The following is a 4,519-nucleotide window of genomic DNA, read 5'->3' as shown; positions in this document are numbered from 1 at the left end:
AGAACGATGCTCCACGTACCACGCACATCATACTCACATTCTGAATGAAGCTAGCACGTGAGTGTACCTTGCTTCTGAAATCCCGAGCTTTTTGTTTTTTTCTACCAAGAGTGATACAATTGCAATATATACAGTTTGCTCAATAATGCTTCTGAATAGACAGTACACTACATTTTTCTCAGTAATTAATGTGAGCATCAGTACATCGAGCGAAGCACAATTTGAGAAAAAAGTAGAACACAATTTGATGTACAGTTCAGCGCTTCAAAATCGCAGGACGCTTTGCTCAGATTTTTGCTCAGATTTACGAGTATTTAACCAAAAACTACCACAATTCGCGGAAACGTGACAGAAAACTACCACTCTACAATTTTGTCCCGAAAACTACCACTTTTTTATTAATCCGTGGCAAAAAACTACCAAGTATGAAAACTGCTCGCTTTGCCTGGGTTAAACCCAAATCTGACTGCCCGACCCCACACATAAGCGGGCTAAAAATGCAATCGGGTCCCTAGTTTTTCTTAAAAAAAGCAATCCAGTCCCTGCGGGCCGACCGCTCCAGGCCCTCGCCGCCGCCGCCGCTCTTCGGCTCCCTCCGCCGCCTCGCCAAGCTCCTCCACCAGGCCCCCTCGGTCCCGCACCACCTCGCGCCCAAGCTCGAGCGGGAGGACCGCCAGGACGACGAGGAGACCGGCAGGTCTCCCCTGTACCGCGACTGGCCGCCGGTGCCCAAGCGGCGGAGGACGGTCGTCTCGCTGTCGCCGTTGAGCTCCTCTGCGGAGCATCACCCCGGCGCTCCACACGTCCACCTTCTCGCCGTACTCCCTCCCGGCCACCACCTCGGGCGCCACGTAGTACGGCGTGCCGACGAGCCCAGTCATCGGCCGCCCGTCCCCGAACCACTCCGCGGAACCGAAGTCGGCGAGCTTGAGCGCGCCGGTGGCGGCGTGGAAGAGGAGGTTGTTGGGCTTGACGTCGTGGTGCGCGATCCCGTGGCGGTGGCACGCGGCGAGCGCGGACGCTGCGCGGCCAGCCCCGCCGCCTCGCGCTCGGGGAGGCGGCCGCCACGGGCGGAGAGGAGCGAGAGGAGGTCCCCGCCGGCGCAGAGGTCGACGACGAGGTGCACGGCGTCTGCGTCGTCTAAGGCGGCGTGGAGCACGACCGGGTGCAGGCTGCAGGAACTGGATTGCTTTTTTTAAGAAAAACTAGGGACCCAATTGCATTTTTAGTCCGCTTATGTGTGGGGTCGGGCAGTCAGATTCGGGTTTAACCCAGGCAAAGCGAGCAGTTTTCACACTTGGTAGTTTTTTGCCACGGATTAATAAAAAAGTGGTAGTTTTCGGGACAAAATCGTAAAGTGGTAGTTTTCTGTCACGTTTCCGCGAATTGTGGTAGTTTTTGGTTAAATACTCCAGATTTACGCAAGCAAGCCTCAAAGTTACAGTAAAGTTTGCTCGGCGATGCTCATGGATTCATGAGCTTTTTTTCTTCTTCTTCTTCTATGAAAAGTGGAATGTTGGAACAGATCGAGCAAGGCAGAGCTTGAATGATTGAAAATTTAATTCTAGCATGTTTTGCAAAATATCAAAAAAAGAAGAAGTAGAACACATAATTCTGTCCTCCACATTACAGAAGATGTAAAAAAGGAGTTCTCAAAGACAACACTGAAGCTCCCATGCATCATCACCGCTGTGTCGAATCAAAGATGTAAAAATAGCTCAGCTCAACATATTTATGCAACTGTCAGCAAACATGCCTCGTAAACTGTCACTTTAAAAAGAACAAAATAGCTCAGCTCGGCAAGTTTATGCAACTGAATCATACATCCAATCAAGGTACGTCACACATAAAAATTACACGCGAAGACTTGCTTGATTACAGTAGAGATTGCTTGCATTTAGATACAAGAGAATCTCTTATTGATCAGACACAAAGGCACAATCATTCAGAACTGTTTCAGCAACCCGTGCGGAACCTTTTTTTTTCGCGAAACACAGCAGACGCTGTTTTTCACTCATTAAGGGAAAACTACATCAGGAAAATACAGGGTATCAAGCTGTACCAAGAAGAGATGGAACACCCAGGGCAGCCCAATCAAACCAGTGACCCTGCCAGAAAGAAATGCTAGCACCATTCGACGTCCACTTACAAATAATTTTATCTTTGGCATCAGAGAGGGCCAGCAGCTTTTTAATTTCCTTATCAATAGGTAAGGGCAGGCCTTGCAAAAGTTTGTCGATGCAGCTTGCATTCTGCCAGGGCCATCTCACTTTCAAGGCCTTGCTTTGCCTATATAAATCATGGATTCCCAGACAAGACCACCCAGCTCCAAACGAGAGCACACCAGCGACCATTTGACTATACATTTACCACCAATCACATAATCAAAACCAGCCCACAGCCACAAATAAGCTCTGCTTGAAGACCCAATTAGATTGTTCTACTGCTATTAATTGGAAGATGGGCATTGCAGAAAGAATAAATCTCACAATGGTGATGCACCCCGGGGTGGCAATCTACTTGGCTTTCCAGCCAGCAATCTTCTTCATGATCTTTTCAGTGAGCAGCTCCTTTGACGAAAAAAAAGCTGCAGGTCCTGCCATTTAAGCCTCATGTCTGACAATGGCATGCAAAGATAGGTACAGGGGAAGCTAGCCATTTGAGAACACAAAGCAGTTTGAACGTCAGATAAATCAATGTGATCACACTGGATGGGTATAATCTTGCCTTTCAGCATGTTTGTCCTTAAGCCAGTGGCATTTCCAAAGAGTTCCAGAATTCGAGCGACTGCAGTTATACCAGAGTGTGGAGGTTTACTGAAGACAATGACATCGTCAGCATAAATGGATGCGCGGTGCTTCACCACCTAACTACCAAGTGTTGTAAGAACACCGTGAACGTGAGCAGCATCCATCAGTCTGCTCAGACAAAACAAAGAGCAAGGAGGGAAGAGGGATCCCATGTCTAAGTCCCCTGTGATGAAAGATCTGATCAATGAGAGCAGAGTTAACCATCACATTGGTGGAAGAAGTGAGGAACGGGGCGGAGATCCACTCCCTGCACCTAGGCCGAAATCCTCTGAACTGCATGAGGCTAAGGAGGAATTCCCAAGATACAGAGTCAAAGGCCTTTGCCACATCAAGCTTGAGCATGAATGAGGGTATCTTTTTCTTGCTTTCTGTTCGCCGCTTGCCTTCTCAGGATGCAAATCTAATATACTTTGGAAGAATGCTATCCAACTTGGATAGTTTGGAATTTGCAGCATCATTACGGGGAGGCAAGCGCCGATGTTTTGTTTCAAGAGATCAATTGCCGGTGAAGACCAAAACAAGAAACATGGCATAACAAGCTTCTTGCTCTCTCATAAGGTTTCGGAGCAGAATCTGCAATAGCAAAATTCCAACACTCAGATACATTCGAATACAGAAAATCTGCACAATCGGGGAAGCAACTTATCCCACCGACACACGCACGCCATCACTTGGCCAGCATGGTGGCCGCCGAATCCCAGTTTCCACTGGATACTTCGCCCAGCATAATACCTGAACAATTGCATTATCATTTGCAGGAATAGTACTTGATGAAAAACCAGCTCTTTGTGCACCCATGCCATCAGAACTATCGCGAATGCTCTTTTCTGGAAAATCAATAGCCTCTGATGCAGGGCCTTCACTGGAGTCACACAGAGGTTGCAACATTTTCCATTTGCCTGTGTGTCAAGCCCAGGCTATGGAATTCAGAGAACAGAGAAAAATTCAGAGATGAAGCTCAGGAAAACACGTTGAAACTCAGCATGACACGAAATTTAGCTAATTTCAGAGGAATGTTTTACTCGAGCTAAGCGATTACGGAAGAAATTTGTTCTGGCCAGAACCTGGCAACAGCTAGTTCAATCACAAATACAAAAGAGACAAGATACCTCTCCCCAGATCCAGTATACAACTTAAAAAAAAAACTGTTGCTTAGATTCAGTATACAGCTTTATGGCCTTACAAGACAGAGAGATGAAAGAGACACAGCTCGGACAGAAAGGGGATGCCTCCAGTATCGAGCCGTCGGATGGGAGAGCAACTTCTGCAGTTGGCATCGACTTTTGCAAACAGAAGTTAACTGAACTTAACTGCTGGTGTTGCGAGCTTCAGTGAACTTCAGGGACCGAGGAGCTTCAGAGTAATGGTTCCTGACACTGTAGAGATGGACTCTGACAGAAATTCATTTCCTACTACTGTAATTTCCATCAACAATCCATCAATTAATGGCTGCTGGTTATCTGACACAGAACTTTCAACAATATACTTCCATAACAAAGTTTGGATCTGTAGAGCAATATGCCGATCAAAGTCTCTTGATCTAATTGGCCTGATTTCGCAACCTGGTGGAGATTCTCCTTGAGTTGCCGCTTTACGGACTATGTATCAGATTGCAGTGCCTCAAGTTTGTTATGCTGGAGCCTCGTGTGCTCCCAAAATGCAACATAAGCATAGTGAACCACTGAACAATTAGCTTCATTTTGTCACTC

At 47.1% G+C, this 4,519-nt stretch overlaps 1 pseudogene; it reads right to left on the bottom strand.

Annotated features, from left to right (window-relative positions):
* Nucleotides 1-303: 303 nt before the first annotated feature.
* On the bottom strand, nt 304-3,698 carry LOC125533175 (annotated as a pseudogene).
* Between the last annotated feature and the right edge of the window lie 821 nt (nt 3,699-4,519).

This window comes from Triticum urartu, chromosome 1 (genome assembly GCF_003073215.2).
Source record: "Triticum urartu cultivar G1812 chromosome 1, Tu2.1, whole genome shotgun sequence".
Classification (NCBI taxonomy): domain Eukaryota; kingdom Viridiplantae; phylum Streptophyta; class Magnoliopsida; order Poales; family Poaceae; genus Triticum; species Triticum urartu.
The sequence above is the reverse complement of the archived record's forward strand: the minus strand, read 5'-3'. Positions and strand labels throughout refer to the sequence as shown.